General features: G+C 35.8%; 1 protein-coding gene across 1 annotated transcript in view; it reads left to right on the top strand.

The window, feature by feature from the left end:
- The window catches only part of FOXP2 (forkhead box P2), a 691,137-nt gene that overhangs the window by 565,969 nt on the left and 103,223 nt on the right, over nt 1-21,945 (top strand). The window lies entirely within an intron of this gene.

The raw sequence follows: 21,945 nt of genomic DNA, 5'->3' as shown, positions 1-21,945 counted from the left end.
GACTCTCAGTACATAGACCTACTCTCTAACCACTGAGCAATAGCTGGTCAGAGCTCACAATCTGTTTTATTGCAGAATTAGAGGTTGCCATGAATTCTCTTATGTCTTATGTCTGGGCCAGGAAGGACCAGTGGTGGAGCTTTTTCAATGAAGACATTTCTTTGAAATGTATAATAAATGTTTTATTCCTCTTGACCAATCACCAAAGTGTTAGTATGGCCGAAATCAGGAGCTGATGAAAGGATCACTTATTTAGTTATCTATTTTTGTTGTTGTTAATATACTTTTTGTCAAATAAATTGATACACATAACAAATATACATGTGACAATAATGTGAATTTATGGTGCCCATTCAGACAAAGTTATTTTTCACATTAAAAACTTTGTGAAATAAACTATTATAGTCTTTACAAATGTCAAATATAATCTGTACTAACTTCTAACAGTCTATTCTATAGTCATTGCATATTTCCAAACATCCTATATAATAAAAGGCTAATATGCAAATCAACCAAACAGCAGAACGACTGGCCACTACGATGCACACTGACCACCAGGGAACAGATGCTCAACGCAGGAGTTGCCCCCTGCTGGTCAGTGCACTGCCATAGGGGGAGCGCCCCTCAGCCAGAAGCCAGCTGGTGAATGCAGTGGTGGTGGTGGGAGCCTCTCCTGCCTCCGTGACAGTGCTAAGGATGTCCAACTGACAGCTTTGGACATCCCCTGAGGGGTCCTGGACTGCAAGAGGGCGCAGGCCAGGTTGAGGGACACCACCCCCCATCCCACCCCCGCCTCAGCCAGGTGCACAAATTTTGTGCACCGGGCCTCTAGTTTTAGTATAATAGTAAAGGAAAGGCACAAATCATTCTGGTTTGTAAATCTTTGAAGTTCATGAGTGCCCATGTGCACACACATGAACATATCTACACATACATATTTAAATGATCAATTATGTAAAATAATATGCATGCATTTTTATTTTTATATGCAAATCATTTTTTGAAGTTAAATGTTTACATTTGTAATTTTCATTAGGCAAATAAATTATTTGTTTTGCACAGGAATAACAAATTATGGAATCAAATATTTATTATTGGTGCCACTCATACAACAATACATTTACTTTAAAATATTTCTAAACTTCTGGATTTTTCATATAATTTTAACATGTACATAAGACATTACATTAACCAACACATAATTCCCATTAGCATTAAAACTTAAACCTGAAATTGCATGCTGTGCTTTAAAACTTGATCCAATGGAGTTCAGGAAGCTTACTGCTAATAGAGTTCTGGCATGCTACAATCATATACTAGTAATGCATCATACTACTTAGATGAAATTGCACTTGATTACTTTCAATCTATCATGTTTCTTATTATAATAATAAATTTGGTGCAAAGAGATTCACACTAATGATAAGATAAAGAATAAAGCCTTATATGAAGTTAAGCATTTCCCTATGGAATTTTTGTCATATTTAACATGAAATATTATGGAATAGCATGAAATACTCATGTAACCATATTCCTAAGCTCTTTTTTCTGAAGTCATGATCACAATTTCAGCAGGCGTACTCTCACCTGTTCTCTCTTAAGAAAGAGTGTGAGACAATGGAATACTATGCTGCTGTAAAAAAGAAGGAATTCTTACCATTTGCAATAGCATGGATGGAAATGGAGAGCACTATGCTAAGTGAAATAAGCCAGTCAATGAAAGAAAAATACCACATGATCTCACTCATTTATGGATAATAAAGACCATTATAAACTGATGAACAAAAATAGATACAGAGGCAGAGCTGCCTCAAACAGACTGTCAAACTACAGCGGGAAGGCAAAGGAGGATTGGCGGGGGGAGGTAACAGATCAACCGAAGGACTTGTATGCATGCATATAAGCATAACCAATGGACACAAGACACTGGGTGGTAGGGGAGGCCGAGGGAAGATCAAGGGGGCTGGGGGAAAGGAGACATATGTAATACTCTTTGTAATACTTTAAGCAATAAAAACAAAATTTAAAAAAAGAGTGTGAGATATTTTGAAACATTGACAAAAGTAGTCTACCTTTCAGATCCAGAGTACTAGTTATAACGGCATACTCCAGATTACATAAGCTGTATTTAATATTTTAAGAATAATAATATAATATCTTCATTTTGAATTTTACATGTAAAATATTTATTCTGGCTTAAAACAAAGTGAGTTGAGATGTTACAGTGAATAGGAGGCATCAAATAAATATCTCTGATAAATTCTCGTTAATTTAGACATAATTTATAAACTCACACGTATAATTTTTGAGGTAGAGTGTTGATCAATGATGCCATCAAAATTTGAAAAGCTCAAAGGTTCAGGGGTTTTCTATTTCTAAAGCATTATATATGCATACCTAATGAATATCTGTGATACATAAATACAATAAAAATAATATGAATAACTCTGTGCTACTGTTTTATCCCTAAATCTTTATTTGCCTGTTGGTGTATGTTGCATCTCTCTTATACTCTCTTACATTAAGGCCAAAAAATATATTTGTTGCATGTTCACCTTTGCCTCTATATATATTACCTGAGTAGTGGCTCTGTTTTATTAGAAGAGTTGCGCCCTGTGGACGTCCACCCAGATAAATTTCCATCCTATATGAACTAATAGACTATTTTAGCCAAAAGGAGCTTTATGGTTCATCTAGTTCAACTTTAAAATTTTATAGTTGAGAAAACCAAAGAATCTATCTTCCCTAATATGTTTTCATCAGTTTTTGAATTCAAGGGGGAGCTATTGTTGATGCGATAGTTCTTTAGTCTTGAGATACTTTTAAGATCTCCATCAGCTATCTGAGATAGTGTTATTTATAGTTTGAGGTTTTAGTAGAGAAAAGTATAAGGATCCTCAATGATTCTCTCCAAAACATTTTAAAGTGAATACCAGACTATTGATTTATTGCTTTCATTCTTTTATTAGAGCCCCAGCTAGTAAAAAGACGTATTTGTAAAGGTATACAGGGAATTCCTAATTTAGTTCTTAATGCTTAAAGGAATATGCTTAATGGTTACAAAGTTTTTATTCTTTACAATCATTATCCCCTCATTTAGATTACACATTCAAGCAAAATCAGTTGCTCTACAAAGAGAAACAATGAGGGTTTCCCTGGCTTTTTAAGTTGTCTGTTTACTATCCATCAGACGATTGTTGTGTCTTAACAATTACTAGTGGGTTGTCCTCATCTTGAAATACAAAGAAAATGGGGCCAGACAATGCTTTAAGTCCGATATTGAAATGTCAAATATTTAAATAGGTAAAACTCAGAATGAATTCTTGAATTGACCAGAAGAAAATGCTAAGTCCATAACATACAACTTTGATCTTGTAAAATATATTCATAACACTTGTAAATTAAGTACAGAGATTAGAATTCTGTTGAGAAATTATGGTTCTAGAAAGTCCATCTCAAGCAACCATTTTCACCATTGTTAATTATCACATACTATTTTTTATATTAACATTATAGGATAAATAATTGCTACTAATTCTCTTTCAAATGACTTATATACAGTCTTTAAAGCCTTCTCAGTGTCTGCTGGATAAAACTACAAATCTAAGCCTTGCAATGATGTGCCCTCCACCCAAATAAGCCTTTTTTTTTCTTTCCCAGCCTCATCTCCTATTATTTTAGAAATAAAGCTATTCAGTCCTGACTGACATATCTACTTTCTGTTCTCAAACATACAGTATCCCATTTTTAAAAAGTAATTTTTAAGATATATATTTTAATTGATTTCAGAAAGGAAGGGAGAAGGAGAGACAGATAGAAACATCAATGATGAGAGAGAATCATTGATTGGCTGCCTCCTGCATGCCCCCCACTAGGGATTGAGCCTGCAACCCAGGCATGTGCCCTTGACTGGATCCATTCCCGGGACCCTTCACTCTGCAGGCTGACACTATCCACTGAGCCAAACCAGCTAGGGTTCTATTCCTTTTCTTATGTTATTATTACTCTGTAGCTTCCTCCTTTTTTTTCCCTGCTTATCAAATTTTACTGTTTATGGGAGGCCAAGCTTAATTACTATTTCATATCATTGCTTTTTCACTAATGTAGTTCACATCGATTAATCAGTATTTTGATCTCATATGTCTACAATAATCCAATGTGCATTTCTGTAATTATTCTTTGACATCCCCCACACTCAATTCCATTCAACACATATTCACTGAGCATGTAGTATGAATAAGTCACAAGTCTAAAATTTTTTCAGTAATATAATGAGTAATCACCTACATTTGAGAAGTATTGACTATGAAGATGGGAAACACATAATTTAGGACTCAAAAATCAATGTAAAGTGTAAAAAGTTTTTTAACCATTGCGTTGAGGAATTAGAGATAGGTAGATGAAAGAGGTGTACTTGAGTAGAAGTTTTGACAAAACATAACAGAACTTCTTCACACTAGAACTATAGAGAGCCTTGTAGGCATTGGGAGCAAAAAAAGCTAAATTATCGGAGAGAAGGTTGGCATATGCAATCTTTAAATATGGGCCAGGCCAAAACTTGAAGATTTGAGTGGCTCTTTTAAAGGGCCTTAAATCAACATTGCCCAAAAAATCTGAATGTAACATAACTAGACTATTTTGTTTAAAGATATCCTTGGGAAGAATAGTAATAAGTGATTCGAACTAGAAAAAATATTGGAGTCTATGTGTCCAGATGATATTGTCTAAAAAAATGGTAATCTGAACTAGCAGAAGGACAGGTAAGGGAACAAGAGGGCAGATTTGAGGGACGACACATGCCTTGATTTTGAGATCCCTATTATTTGTGCCCAGATATTTGTATTTGGAGGAGTGTGAACCAGGTGATATCTAGAGCACAGAGAGCATAACTGGTGTGATTGTAGTAAGAAGTGTGGATGGTGATAATGTGTTGCTTGAGAAGTATATGTACATTATAGTAGGCTGTCCCTGTTCAGGAGACAGTTAGTAATGAGTTAGAGATGGTGCATTTTTGGAAGTTATACCATAATTTTGAAGGAAATTTTAAAAAGGAAGCCAAACATAGAGAAGTTTCAAGTTGAAAGAAAAAGGAAAAAAAATGAATAAAAATGTGACTCTAGAAGATAGTAGAGAACCAGGAGCCAGCAGTCAATGACAATAGAAGATATTTTTTAAAAGCTGGAAGATATTTTAAAAGTATTACCACAGACTGAAGGGTAGTTTTAAGACTGAGACATGAAGAAAGTAATCAGATTTGTCAAGAGTGTTTTCAACAGAATATAGTCTATGTGGTCTTGACTTGAATGGTAATTAAGAGTTTATGTAGAGAGACAAGTAGTATACACTGATCCTTTGGAGAAAATGCTGATTAAAAGGCAGTTGACTGGCCCTAGCCAGTTTGGATCAGTGGATAAAGCATCGGCTTGCACACTGAAGAGTCCCAGGTTCAATTCCGGTCAAGGGCACATGCCTGGGTTGCGGGCCCGATCCCCAGTAGGGGGTGTGCAAGAGACAGCTGATGAATGATTCTCTCTCATCATTGATGTTTCTAATTCTCTCCCTCTCTTTTCCTCTCTGAAATAAATCATATATTATATATATATATATATATATATATATATATATATATATTATGTATATAATATATTATATATATATAATTTTAAAAAGCAGTTGATTGGATGGGGGCTTGATAGGAAGCAAAATTGAGAAAGCACCTTGGGGTGTGGGCAGTGGAAATGAAAAGATTGAAAATGCAAGAAGGAAAAAAATAAAAAGGTAAAAAGGGATGAGGGAGAATGCTAGCATTAAGGGCAGAGTTTGAATTAATTCATCTTTAAAGGGAATAGAAACTCACTTTCATCATTGGATGGAAATTTGAAGGTGAGTAAACTCATAGAATCAAGTGTGTCAACTATTGTAAGGCAAAATCACAATGTGGCCATGTAAGCAGAAGTCTTTTATTCTACCTTATACACCTATTTTTTTTTTTCTTCTTGAGGAAAATGAGCACAACTAAAAATTAAAATAATCTAAGGTCACATTTTTAAATTTTATTTTTGTTAATCCTCATCTGAGGATAACAGAGAGAAATATCGATGTTAGAGAGACACATCGATTGGTTGCCTTCTGCATACGTCCCAACCTGGACCAGGGATCAAGCCTGCAACCCAGGTATGTGCCCTTGACCAGAATTGAACCTGGGAACCTAGGGCATGGAGTCACATTTTAGTAGACAATTAAGCTGAGATCTAAATTTAGGACTGACTTCAGTATCTCTTTTTACCTTACACCCCTATGGCATTTTTCTGGCTTTTTTAATTTCCCCACTACAAACATAATTTAATCTAAGCTCCCTCCGCCACATTAGAAGAATGCCCAAGTATTTGAGTCATTCTAGTGTCCTTGAACACCTTGACTCCCCTTTTCTCCACCTCCTTTAAATGAGGAATTTTCAGCTCCACCCACTTCTAACAAGGACACAACACTGATTTGAAAATCACCAGGAAATGTTCCAACTTATGTTCTCAAAAATTTGATTTTTTTATAATCTAACAACTTTCTATAGTTTTTCTATTAGTTACGTTTTTAAATCTTCCTTGAAGCAACACTTTACTCTCTCATTAAATATTTTATTCTCATTATATTGTCACTTCTGCTTGACAGTGGAAACACTTATTTGGCATTCTTGAGTCTGTTCTATTTTTCTAAAATCTGCCCCTCTTGTCAGGTGTCTTATACTTCTTTACTTTTAACCGACTCAAAAATAATCAAAATATTTACTCTGCCCTAATATGCCCAAGCTTTTCTCACCTTCATGCCTTTGCCCACTCACGTCTCTTTCACCTGTCTGCTACCTGGAGTGTTGAGTTCATAGAGTCCACATAATGTCCTGGATAATAAAGTCACATCTGGCTACCATAAAATCTGTATGATATAGAAAGTGCTCCAACTTTTTTGTTGCTAGATTATTATTTTTGAGGAAAATAATTTCGATTTTTCATGCTACATAATGAGAAATGCCTAAAAAAAACTTCTAGTACAGTGTTTGGCACATAGAAGGCACTTTAAAGAGTAATCTTTTCTTTTGCTTCTGAGAAATTTTGTTTTCTGTTGTCATTCATAGAGCTTAATCTAAATATCTTTTCATAGAATCAGGATGCAAGTACAATTTTGACTGAAATTATAACGGTAAGCAATATTCAAAATTATCTATATATATAAAAGCCTAAGCGACTGTTCGACCATTCAACCTGTAGCTGTGACGCGCACTGACCACCAGGGGCAGATGCCCAATGCACAGGCATGGAAACATGGAACAGACTGTTGGATCTCAGAGGGAAGGGGGAAGAGAGGGGGCGGAAAGAGATTAACCAAAGATCTTATATGCATACTAGAGGCCTGGTACACAGATTTGTACACTTGTGGGGTACCTCAGCCTGGCCTACAGGGATCGAGCTGAAACCAGCAGTTTGATATCCCTCAAGGGGTCTCGAATTGCGAGAGGGCACAAGCCAGGCCGAGGGACCCACCAGTGCATGAATCCGTGCACTGGGGCCTCTAGTGTAATTATGGTTTTTTCTTACTGACCAACTAAAGTTTCTGAAGTATGTAAGTGTTGTTGAAAATGCCATAAAACCTTAATTTAATGGACTAATTCTGGTGAGGGAATGGGGTATCCATTAATGCTGAAAGTCTATTATATAAGAAAGTTTTCAGAATGTATATGTTAAGAAATTGACAAGTTAGCTAGATTATCTGTTTTTTATTTATGTAGGCACATTTGTGTAATTAAAATTAGGTATGTATAAAAAGTTTAATTTCACAGAAGTTTCCTATATGTTTTACTCTAATTTTAAAAAAACATTTTATTGATTTTTAGAGAGAGGAAAGGAAAAGGAAAGAGAAACATCTGCTGCCTCCTGCACACCCCTCCAGGGACTGAGCCCAAAACCCAGGCTCATGACCTGATGGGAATCAAACTGTCAACATTTCAGTACATGGGACAAGACCCAACCACTGAGCAACACCAGTCAGGGCACTGTAATCTTAAATTTATACTGAATAGGTTTAATATATGAGTGCATTCACCAGTCATCTGAACTAAACAAATGAACATGGCTGGGGCATGGCTTAGCTCCTGGTCAGAACATCTGCCGCACCAGTTAAAACTGCAAAAGGTCACACCAGGCAATAGCAGGACCAGGTACCAGGAGATGCTGTGTGGTCTCGTGCTAATCATTCCAGAACATTGTCTGTGATCAGTGACCTTTGCATGTACATATGTAGACTCTAGATGTAGATATGTAGATATGTAATATTTATTTATATCTGTGAAATTACTACAGTGTTTTTTCCCAACATATGGCTTATTCACTAAGTCATGTTAAAAATAACAAAAACAAAAAGAACAACTGGTAAATTTCATTATAAGCAAATCTTGGTTAAAAACATTTTAAAATTAACAGGGTGTTAATTTTCACATATGACATATGGCCTGGAAATTTTGTCCATTACATCCGAAGTCCATTAAACTGAGGTCCAAACATTGAAGGTTTACTGTAGTGAGACATTAAAAGATGGAGAGAGTTTTTGTTAAGTTTACCAGTCTTCAAGTTAGTGTTTCACAAACCGAGATAGCCATCTTGGCCACATTTTTCTGAGTCTCACTTCAAACAGAGATTTATTATTTTCAGTAAAAGGATGAGAAAATCTGTATTCCTACAAAGTGCATCAGAGGATTCCAATGATTAGTCAAGATTAGGAAACACATTCACGATCCTCTCTGCAGTGGGTTCCATGAGCCAGCAGCATAATCTAATGAGGATTTGTTAGAAATGCAGAATTTTGGCCCCACCCTAGACCTACTGAATCAAAGCTGCACTTTAACAAGATCCTTAGTTAAATTATATGCTCAATAAAGATTAAGAAGCACTGCTCTAAAGCACTACTATTAAAGAAATGAACATTTTTCCTGTTATATATATAATGCTACAAGATAGTGTGCAAATGCATTTATAATTTAAATATATATTTGGGCCCTAGCCAGTTTGGTTCAGTGGATAGAGGGTCAGCCTGCGGACCCAAGGGTCCCATGTTCGATTCCAGTCAAGGGCACCTCAGCTACAGACTGCTCTTTGGTTCGGGCCCTGGTCTGGGCGCATGTAGGAGGCCACCAATCAATGTGTTTCCCTCACATCAGTATTTCTCTCTGTCTTTCCCTCTCTCTTTCACTCTCTCTAAAATGATCAATGGAAAAATATCCTTGGGTGAGGATTAACAATAAATAAATAAATAGATAGATAGATATATAAATTATATGCATTTATAATTTGCTTTATTTATAATTTGCTATGAAGTTTAATGTAATAATTAAAAATCTGAGGAAAACATTTTATGCCCATGATTATAGTTAGCACATTTAGCATAGTTTTCACTATTTGACTATTTTGTATGTCTGTGAAAAACAAAAATGTCTGCACAAACCAATTTTTTTTAGTAAATTAAATTTTTTAAAAGATAATTTTAGTAATATAATTTTTCTTATGTTTTGTTTGCAAAATATCACCTTCCTTAATTGAATTTCTTATATGATAATTCATGAATATTAGAGATACAATGGTTCAACTGAAGAAGGCCTACCTATAATATGATGTTAAAAAGTTTTCTATCACTTAGTCTTGATATGTCCCTTAAGTAATTCAGGAGTAAAATGATTAATTGTGAAGTATAGGAAAGATAAAGAGATTTGCTATAGTGTGACTTATTAGATATATTTTTGGAGATGCTTACTCTTCTAAGAAGATTCCATTTATAAATACCCTATCATTTATGAAAGTCAATGAAATGTTATAGAATGCTTGATGACTTTAACTTGTGCATTAAAAATACACATATATTTTAATAATATTTACATTTATAACACATTTAATAATGTCTTGTCATAGTGTTACTGGTTAATTATTTCTTAATTTTATTTACTACTTTAAAATATATGACGTGCTTCTGTATGTTAATTTATATTATTGTTGTTTCTTGATTCTGAAATGGTGATGTAATCAGTGTTTGAATGAATGCATTCCCATCTTAACTGAGATTTTTGAAGGGAGCTTTCCCCTAGCACAGTCACTTAAAATATATAAAGATGTCAAGAGTCCAAAAAGTTTATATTTTTGTTTTTCTATTTAAAGTTTAAATATATCTCTGACAATCTATTATTACTATAAAAACTTTCTCATATTTGCACAAAATTTCTTGCTATTACTATGCAATTATAAATCATAGTTTGTACTAGTACAGGCAGTTTTACTAACACAGTACTAGTAATTATATTATTAAAACTTAATTGAGCATTAATGTTTAAATGTTGAGTTTAGTAAGGACTCATTATTTAATTCATGTTAAGATTTTTAGATGTTTTATTTTTCTTGCTGTTTCAGCTTTGTTTGAATGAACCAACATTAACACATAAAAACATAGTAATTCTTAACATTGTGATTAATTCTATTTACATTATATTGATTTCTATTATCAGCATTTTCAACAAAATGGGAATAAAATACTTGAGGTACAGCATAGCCGAGGGTGGAAACAAGGAAGTATTTCCTAATTCTGCATAGGAGGAGGACACAGTTTTCTCACTACTTATGCAATAGCTTGCAAAGTTCAAATCAGCTGTTGATTTGGTGAACAGGAGATGAAATCTGTCATTCTTAGTGTCTTATTGATGATTCTGATATTATTATCCTCATTTAAAGTGTCTTTCATATTTATTTTAAGCTCATTTCATTTTTTTAGCGGCTTGGTCTCAGCCCCATAGTTGAATTAGGTTTTTAAAAATACTTCGAAGTATTAACTAATACCTGCACAACATTTAAAAAGTTTATATGAAGTGGTCCAACATGAAAATAAGTGGTGGCTCTTCTCCCCCAAACCCAGAGAAAACATATTTTACAGTTTCTGTGTTTTTAGGTTTCTTGAAAATAGAAAGTGAAATACTCTCTGCGCTCAAGAAACTGACAATTCATATTTTCCCCAAGGCCATTATTCCTTGGGATCTGGAGGGAATTGCTTTTCTGGACTGTTAGACAATAAAGAGGTAGTTGGTTACTGCTTTAGATTTGTCATTAGAAAGATTTCCAAGCATATTGAGTATATGCTAGTTCAGTGGTCGGCAAACTCATTAGTCAACAGAGCCAAATATCAAGAGTATAACGATTGAAATTTTATTTGAGAGCCAAATTTTTTAAACTTAAACTATATAGGTAGGTACATTGTTATTAACTTAATTAGGGCACTCCTAAGGCTTAGGAAGAGCCACACTCAAGGGGCCAAAGAGCCGCATGTGGCTCAGGAGACGCAGTTTACCAACCACTGTGTTGATGTGAAAAATAAAATGAATTCAAACCATGTCACTTTTGCCCCAAGTAACTGGTGTTTCGTCCAAAATTCTACAGCATATTATTATTAGAAACACTACTTCTATGTCTTTATTTATCAACTATGGATAGAATATCTTAACATCTTGCAATTAAAACATTAGAAATTTAGAAATAGTGCAGCACCACCCTTTTTTCTAGTTCTGTTATTATTTAGAGTTTTCTAGTGGTTATCTTTATTACTCAAATAATAAACTTAAATGTCTATTTTTTTTCTATCTGAGGAGACATATTGGAATATTCTTAGAGCTTTCTTTCTTTTTTTAAAAAAAATATTGTTGAAAGTATTATATATGTCCCCCTTTTCCCCCATTGACCCACCCTCCCACCCCAGGCCTTAACACACTATTGTCTGTGTCCATGGGTTATGAATATATATATATTTTATCTCTTCCCACCCACCCAAAGCTTTTCTGTTTCCTGAAGTGCCTGTTTCATCTCTTGTGACGTGTTCCATTCCTAGTCTTTTTCATTCATTTTTATGCTAATGGGCTTTTTTCAAATGTCTATTTTGTTGTTGTTATTGTTGGTTCAACATATAAATGAAAGACCTGACTTATAGAGCTAGTAGCTGGGGTAAATTTTCTGCATGGTTGTGTAAGTTTATTTCAACGAGAACTTTCTCCCTTAAATGGGAATGTATTGGGAAGCAGGTTTCACTTTGGGGTTTTTATTTTAGAACTAGAGGCCCGGTGCACAAAATTCGTGCATAGGTAGGGTTCCTAGGCCTGGCCAGTGATCAGGGCCGATCAGGGCCTTCCTTCCCCCAGTTGCCAGCTGCCAGCCAGGGCGTTCATTTGTTCCGCGCCACCCCCTGGTTGTCAGTACACATCATAGCGAGCGGTCAAACTCCCGAGAGGACAATTTGCAAATTAGCCTTTTATTATGTAGGACTAGAGGCCCGGTGCACAAAAATTTGAGCACTCGGGGGGGAGGAGGGGGTCCCTCAGCCCGGCCTGTGCCCCCTCCCAGTATGGGACCCCTCGGGAGATAACAACCTGCTGGCTTAGGACTGCTCCCAGGTGGCAGAGGGCAGGCCCAATCCCTAGGTGCAGCCCCTGGTCGGGCTCAGAGCAGGGCTGATTGGGGAGTTGGGGCGCCGCCCCCTGTCATGCACAGAGCTGGGCGGATCGGGAGGTTGCAATGCCACCCTCAGTCATGCTCAGGGTAGGGCCGATTGGGGGGTTGGGGCACCACCTCCTGTCACACTCAAGGCAGGGTCGATGGGGAGGTTGCGGCGCCACCCCCTGTCGCACACAGAGCAGGGCCCATCAGGGTGTTGGGGAGCTCCCCCCTGTCATGCACAGAGCAGGGCCAATCAGGGGGTTGAGGAGCTCCCCCCTGTCACTCACAGAGTAGGGCCGATTGGGGAGCTGGTGCACCTTCCCCTGTCACAAACAGAGCAGGGCTGATAGGGAGGTTGTGGCCCCACCCCCTGTCACACACAGAGCCACAGGACAATCAGGGGGTTTGGGCACTGCCCCCGACACACTGATCCCGGTGCCAGGAGGCCTCTCGGCTCTGCTGATCCCAGTGCTGGGAGGCATATTACCCTTTTAGTATATAGGATAGAGGCCTGGTGCATGGGTGGGGGCTGGCTGGTTTGCCCTGAAGGGTGTCCTGGATCAGGGTGGGGGTCCCCACTGGGGTGCCTGGCCAGTCTGGGTGAGGGGCTGAGGGCTGTTTTCAGGCTGGGACCGAAGCTCCCAACTGCTCCTTTTTTTTCTTTTTCTTTTTTTCATTCTGGGCCAGCTTTAGCTCTGGCTCCAGCTCTGATGCCTCTGCTGCTGAAAGGAGATATCTGGTTTGTTTTGGTTCTATAATCGAAACACTGTATCAACTCCAGCTCTGAGATCCCAGCTAGCTGAAAGCAGGTTTCTGGGGTTTTGTTTAGCTTCTATATTTGTAACAATGTTTCAAACTGCAAGCTCAGAGGCCGGCAAGGCAGGCGGGGAACGTTGGTTTCCTCAGTTACTGAAGCAAGCAAGCCTCATGTTAGCTTCAAGCTGCCTGGCTGCTGGCTGCCATCTTGGCTGGCAGTTAATTTGCATATCGCCCTGATTAGCCAATGGGAAGGGTAGTGGATGTATGCTAATTACTATGTTTCTCTTTTATTACATAGGATGGAGTGCACCAAATTGCCAACATTGCCAAATTATAGGCAGTGTTACTTAGAAATGGCAGACTTACCTTGCAGTCTGTAACTGAGGCTGGGAGTTAACTCTCAACTCTGCCTTGCTTATCTTTCTCATTCCTACATCCATGCTGGGTGCTTCTACCTCCATGTCCGGTGCTTTCTCCAGACAGATGGTTTGTTTCTCAGATGTTATCCTGGGGGCAAAAGCCATTCTGTGAGGAGGCATGCCCTATTACTTGGAGAGAGTATGGGAGAAGGTGTTTTACAGGCCGGCGCATTCTTAGTGGTGGATTTTAATTAATTCCCAGGATGATTGTTCTGTGGCCCACCCTTGCCCTTCGTGTTCTGTGGGAAGTAAGAATTTACTGCTGGTCTTTGGAGATGCATTTTTCCACACTCTTTGTTTGTTAGTCTGTGCCCTTTCATCTGCTCACTTTGTACCCCGTTTCTCAAACTTCCTGGTCTTCTGCTGGTGCCTTTTCTCTTTTTTTTCCTCCAGCACTGATATAATTTTATTATTTTTAAAGCAGAGAGAAGAGCAGTAGATTTGGGTGCTTATAATATTATACTAAACTAGAAGTCAGTGGTTCTTTCTAAATATAATATTATAATACATGTGGGTAAAAAATATTCATGATCTTTTATGTACATGTCCATGTTCAAAATGACATCTAATGGACTCTGATGTCTAAAGAGTCACATGTGCTATGACTTGCAGATCTCAAAATCTCTTTTGGAGCACATTTTTGCTTGTTATTCATTTTATCCACTTAGTTCAGGTTATTTTAATTCCTACCCCAAACAATGTGAGTTACTTTTTTTCTTCCTTAGTATTAAAAATGTAACCTAAGGAAATTCTGTCGACAAATGAAGCTATCATGAAAATTTAAAATCGTGATCTTGACCAAATATTAGAGGAAATAGCTTTGTCATTTCACTGTGCCATGCAGCAAACCCTATGGCCTGCCATTTCTTGAAGGTGACTCTCCAAATTGTGGACCAGGACCAGACAGCCCCTCACAGGGTTGATCAGATACAGGCCTTTCTCGTGCTGCCTGCAGGCTGCCAGGGTGTCCTGTGTGAACTTCCCAAGCCTGTTTCCACTGTGGTGGAGCTTATAAGTAGATATATGCAGATTACCATTAGAGGCATTTCTGACCATTGAGGGCCCTTCTTGCTCTGAAATCTCTTGCCCGTAGAAGCGTTGGCCAATTCTCTGCTAGAATACAACAAGATCTGATATATGGCAACAGAGGAAGAGAATCCATTAATATCTGGTGAGCAGTGGAGAAAGAGTAGGTATGTGCTCTCTTCTTCTGGGTGTGCCCAGTTGGACAAAAATAAAACTCAGTTGGAAAATTCAGACAACCTATTTTAAATAAAGCATAATTATTTAGTTCTTCACCAAGGATACTATGATTATGCTATGAGCTTTTTCTAGGCAAGTCATAGACTCAGAAATCTCAAGTGACAAAGAAAACTATAACCTTAGTTCAACAGTTATTCTTCCATAATTTTTTTTACTATTCACATAGTGCCATCTTTCAAAATGCTATTTATACTCAAACCAGTCTAACAACCATCTTCTTTTCATTTATGGTAATGGAGGGACACTTGACTTGGGGTGGGGAACACACAATATAATATACAGATGATGTGTTGTAGAATTGTACACCTGAAGTCTATGTAATTTTTTTACCGATGTCACTCCAATGAATTCAATAAAAAAGAAAAAAAAAGACTCATAAAGTACTGTTTTATATGCCAATATTTTCCTAATGAAAATAGAGTAAGTTAAATTCCATTATGTCTGCCATATATGGATAAGGGATTGGAAACTGATTAACTTGACAACTATAGCATATCCACCTAAAGTACCTGCCTCATTAATTAGGTTTTTAAATGATTGATTTACTGAATTTTTTATACCTTTATTGCTGTTGATCAATAGTTAACCCTTGAACATTTGTCTAAAATTCAGTACAAAATATTTTTGGAGACTGTTTATATCCAGTAAATGTAAGTAACATGAAGTCAGTGGCAGAACTGTAATTTTTAGTAACATAATTCAGTTCATGGGTCTGCCTTGTGTTCCATATATGACCTCACAAAAGGTATTTTATCTTTCTAGGCATCAATCTTAATATATAAAATGGGGATAGCCTTTTCTGAACTGATTTACCACATCATGGGGCTATGATTCTAGAATCTATGCACTGGTTATTGATATGGGTTTTTCTTGCACAGCCTACAAGCTGGTTAGGAGTCTCTGTGTTTCTACCAGGTGGTTTCTGTAGCCCTATCCATAAAACCTTTTACAATAACGGGTGTATTTTATATCTGCACTGCCCAGCAGAGTAACCACAAGTCATGTTTTAAGCATGTGAAATATGCTAATGAAACTGAGGAACTAAATGTTTACTTCTATTTAATTTTGTAGATGTCTTTATTGATTTTTTAGAGCGAGAGGAAAGGAGAGAGAGAGAAAGAGAGGGAAAAAACAAAAACATTGATGTGAGAGAGAAACATCAATTGGTTGCCTACAGTAGGGTATATGCCCTGATCCCGAATTGAACTGGGGACCTTTCCGTGCATGCGACGATGCTCTACCAACTGAGCCACACCAGCCAGGGCTCATTTGATTTTAAATAAAATACATACCGTAGGAAATAAGAATTCCAATAAACATACTGCCTTTTATTTAGGAATAGTTTTTTTAAGGAGGGACAAACGTTTATTCTTAGTATATATCTCCTTCTTCCCCTCTCTTGAGATAACATCACTTCTCATTTCTATTGAATCTGTCATGTTCTATTTTCTTTATTGGTCTATTTTAATCCAAATCTGTAAATATTGCCTCCTTCGTGATTAGCTTTCTTTTTTCCTTTAAATTCACTTTCAGGCAGTGGTAATAGTCTATAATTACTTTTAACCTGTTCCTTTGGACTATTAAGGATCATACATTTACGGATATACTGTTTTAAAATAATGCATAGTATAATAATAAAAGTACAAAATAACATATTTAAGAAGATGAAAGTGATGCAGTATTCTATTATGTTAAAAAATTGACATCTTTTGACATCAGTTTGATATTTCTGTGAATGTCCATTCAGCTTAAGTGATTTCTTCAAATAATGAGTCCGCTCTCATCTTTCCTTGCAACAAATTGAGGCACCAAAGTCAACTTTGTGGACTGAATGATACAACATTGGATAGGCATTGAGCTATTCTTTGTTTTTTATTGTCTTTAGTTTTGGTCACTCTGTTATAAATACCAGTCTTTGTTCAGTTCCTTGGATTCTGTATCATGAATTATATAAGCTTCAGAATATTGACTGTTAAAAAGTCAGAGTTAAATAGTTTCTGCTTTGTTTTTATTTACAGTTATTTAAATATAGAGCCTTTAAAGTAAATTATTCAATTGTAGGTTAAATGATTTCAAGCATTTTTTCTAGGACTTTTAATGTATCTTTTTAAAACTTCAGTTTTGAAAAGTAGGAAATACAATTAAGAAAAAATAATTTGAATCTACTAGTATTTTTGTTCATCAGTTTATGTTGATCATTATATCCCACATATCGGTGAGATCATGTGATATTTATCGTTTTCCGACTGGCTGATTTCTCTTAGCATAATGCTCTCCAGTTCCATTCATGCTATTGCAAATGGTAAAAGTTCCTTCCTTTTTATAGTGTTGTAATATTACATTGTGTAGATGTACCACAATTTTTTAATCCACTGATCTTCTGATGGGCATTTAGGTTGTTTCCAAATCTTAGCTATTGTAAATTGTGCTTGGGGAAAAAGGAGACATATGTAAAACTTCAGACAATTAAAAAAATAATCTTATCAAACCATACAGTTTTGAAATAACCCAGATAAAAATTCCAAACTTAGATTGTGTGTGTGTATTTTCACATCTTTATTTTTTTAGGGTGCAGATATCAAAGCATCGATGGGTCAAAATGTAAAGATATTTTTGGTACAATCTTCCAGCCGGAAAGTTAGTACCAATTTACAGAACAGGCAGCCAACTTTGCCCATTCTATAAATGGGCATGCCATCATTTACTCATTTCTTTGTCAACAGTGAAAATTACTTTTTTCTGTCTTCCCTAATATGATAAATCAAAAAAATGATTTTCTATCATTATTTTAATATGTATTTTCTTGATATCAAAGAAGTTAATTTTTTATGTTTATAGACTATTTGTATATCTCTAGTTAAGTCAATCACATGGTAATATGCATTTTGAATTTTCACATATAAAGTATTTCCTAAATTTACTGGATCCAGAACCCCTTTTGTAAAAGTTTCCTATAATTCATTTTTGGGAACACTATGTAATATATTTAATTACCAGAATTTTTATAAAAAAGTTAACTAGCAATAAAATGCATTAGGTTATAGTGAAGCATCTTGCAATGCAAGTAGATTCTACCCTTTATTATTTATATGATGCTAAAAAAGTATAGACAATACTTATGAGTTGATGGACGCATTAAACATTGGCAGGTTGAAGTTCTTCACTTAAATTTATCTTAAAAAGTTTCTATGTCTATTTTGGAAGCATTGCTATTGGATGAGGTTACAAGGACCTATTTTATAAAATAAGTAAAGTTCAGAAAACTGAAGATACAAATATACACAGATTTCAAACACAAATAACATAGTTGATTTATTGTTATGTATAAAAATGTGGCCTGACCCAGCCAGCAGGGCTCAGTGGTTGAACATGGACCTATGAACTAGGAGGTCACCTTTTGATTCCTGGTCAGGGCACATGCCCTAGTGGGGGGCATGCAGGAGTAAGTGAATCAGTGATTCTCTCTCATTATTGATGTCTCTCTCTCTCTCTCTCTCTCTCCCTTCCTCTCTGAAATCAATAAAAAAAAATTTAAAAAATGTGACCTGTATTAACTATATATATTAACATGCATTTTAATAGTTTAATTATAATATTTAATTAATTTCTACATAGTTCCTCTACATAATGAAGTGCATACAAAGCAAACTCTTTTAAGAATAAAAATTCCCAACTCACCTGTACCAGTGTCCCATGGTGTTAATAGAAGTTCAATTTAGGCAAATCATCTACATTGGGCTACCCACACACTATCACCCCCACCCCAACTTAATTAGGCTGTCAATCATAATTAATAGTGTTATACATTTTTTACAATTGCCTTATCAGTGTTTTGTTTTAACCAAGTTTAGCAAATGGATGGAATTTAAATGTATTATTGAGCAGAGAAAGATCTTGCCTGTGTTGAATATTCTCATGTTAAAGCTCTTTCATTGTTACATAACCTATACATAGAACAATTGAGTAAGATAAATAAACAAGAAGTTTGCAAAAGCAGAAAATAACAGGTGGCAGCCAATTCTAATAAGGGAATTATTTAAAACACAAGCATTGGGGAGCAAAACCTTTGCTTCCAATTTCTAAACGAAGGCTTCTGAAAGTATGTTAGCAAAGTCCATATTCATAAGAATACGCTTATGTTGAAATAAATTGTGCTGACACCTCTTATTTGGGCGCAACTTCTGTTAAAATTACAAAGACTAGCTTTAGATTTTCCTAGTTTTTCAATGCTAGTAGGCAGAATTAAAACCTCATTGTGTGTACTTGGACATACTTTTATATTCACTAAATAAAAATATGTTTTCATGGTTGTAAATGTCTAGCAGAAAAGAAGCCACACTCAAGAAGTGGCAGATACCATAAAGCCACATACACTTTATTGAAAACAGTGAAGACACAATGCAGATTGGGAATCTAAGAATGGTACACTTGAAACCTATATAACTTTATTAATGAACATTACTCCAATAAATTGAATTAAAATATAAATAAATAAACACATTTATTTCAAACCCAGTACTTGTGGCCTTTAAAACTCTGTTCATCTTTGCAAGGAGCAAGTATAAATTATTTATAACATAATGAACTTATGAGGAAACAGCCATAATAACGAATTGATACTCTTATGATTCATAAAATTCAATACTTGCCCTAATTGGGCTTTCCTGCCTACTAACTGAAAGGTGAAAATCCTATGCTATTTTAATTTCTCTATCTTAATTATAATACTCTCTTGCTACAGGCTTTATGGTATTAACTTCCTATGTTGTAATTAACCACTACATATCTATATTAAATTTTCTATTTTCTTGAACCCACAAACCCTTTTCATTATATTATCAGAAAGAGAATATATTAAATTCTTACCTGAATACAGATCTGTGGCTCCAATGAAAGAATACTGATCTCAGAACTTTCTGCCTAAAGGTAGTGCAGATTCCTTTTTTCACAAGCTGATCTATTTCCTTTTCTGAAAGGAGTTAATGGTAATGGCAAGACTAGAGGCAAATAAATAACCAGATATCAAGATGAATAAACAAAGGGTAGAGATATTTATGTTGGTAAGTAATAGTGTTGTCAACTGCTTTGTATAGATTGCATTCTTTCATTCACCATTAGTTGAATGTCAAATAAGGGGCAAGAATTCTGTTCAGCCTTGCAGGAGAAGGAACAAACCTCAGTGCTTATTACCAAGAGATTACTGAATGGGGAGCCAAAAGAGAAGGTGGAAGGACTGACAAATTGCCTGATAATTATGACACAGTGTGATCGCTGATAGTGAAGAGTACAAATTGATATGGGAATGTATAAGAGCATTGCACGTCCAGACTAGGATTTCAATGTGGGAATCAGTTAGGGGAAACTTCCCAGAATATGTGACATTCAAAATCAATTTGGAGGAGTTAGTCATAAGAATTGGGAATATTACTGAGGCAAGACATGCAGTGAAAAAGTAAGACCAATTTCACCAGAAGAAGGCTATCTAACAATGGGAAAATAGTTCAACTTTTCCCCTTAATATTGAAGGCACGCTCTCTATCTGAACACCCTGTGCAGACTCCCAGGTGGAGAGCCTCATCTCATCTTCAAAACAGTGATTACAGGTGCTGGTATCTGCCGCACTTATTTCTCCTCAGAAATATTTACATTTCCCTCATATTAGTAAAGAAAGAAGTCATGATTCCCTTGAAATGTTTTCTTTTAGTGAAAACTTTCTTTTTCCTTTATGTCTCTTTAGCATTCCACAGCATCAAAATTTATTCAATCAGCATTTTTATGGCTTCATACTAAAACTGTTTCTAATTTTTGCAGTTATCAATAGTTCTTACAGTGAGCATCTTTGAAGCTAAATTTTGGTTGTACCATGATTTTTTCCTCAGAATAAAATTACAGAATGGAATTACTAGATTAAATACATATATATCCTACTATATATATATATAGTAGGATATATATGTATATCCTACTTGGGCTGATTATAAAACTAACCAGCCATTTATCAACCCAGCCATTTGTATATATATATATAGTAGGATATATATAGTAGAAAATTTAATATAGATATGTAGTGGTTAATTAAAACATAGGAAGTTAATACCATAAAGCCTGTAGCAAGAGAGTATTATAATTAAGATAGAGAAATTAAAATAGCATAGGATTTTCACCTTTCAGTTACTAGGAGATATATATATATATATTTATAGGCATTGACCACTGTGATATATATATATATATATATATATATATATATATATATATATATACACACACACACACACACATATATATGTGTTAAAGGCTTTTTTAGGTTTTGCCAACCAGAAAGAATTTTTTTATAATTTATAGTGCTAGAATTTGAGAAAAATTGTTTGTGACTTTTTCCTAAATTCAATAATTCTTGTCTCCATCTATCTGGTAATGGGCTTCTATTGTACCAACAATAGGTATGGAAATTGACAATTGCAATTTACTTTGGTTTCCCAACAGGATTAAACAAATTATCATTTTATAAAATTCTTAATTTTCTCAGTACACTTTGCTTTGTTCCATAGAGCAAAAATCCTGAATGAGAGTTCAGAGTAATTTAGTATTGCTTAGAAAAAACCTCTGTGAAAGTCAGCTTGTTTAGTTTCATCATTGCTGACTTAGTGTTTGTTTTTCCCCTTTTTATTAAATGGATTGTGGTGACCCAGGTTAACAGAATTTATGGGTTTCAGTTGCACAGTCCCCACAACACATCACCTGTACACTGCACTGTGTGTGTGTTCCCTATTCTTGGAGTTGTGTTGCATTACCACTGTGTTGTACTTCTTGGAAGTCTGAGTTTGTGGCAAGCAATGGTCCAATTTTCCCAGGCATCCAGCCTGAAGAAACAATGCTCAGACTGTGGACTGGAAGCTGGGAATAAGCTGTGTTTGGTGCCCAAATCTGTCAACGTTTCATGGTTTAGAGGCAAAATGGATAATACCTAGAAAGTCAGATGCCCCCAGGAGGCAGTTTTT

The sequence above is a fragment of the Myotis myotis genome, unplaced genomic scaffold (genome assembly GCF_014108235.1).
Source record: "Myotis myotis isolate mMyoMyo1 unplaced genomic scaffold, mMyoMyo1.p scaffold_m19_p_11, whole genome shotgun sequence".
In the NCBI taxonomy this organism is placed as follows: domain Eukaryota; kingdom Metazoa; phylum Chordata; class Mammalia; order Chiroptera; family Vespertilionidae; genus Myotis; species Myotis myotis.
This window is presented reverse-complemented; position numbering and strand designations above follow the sequence as displayed.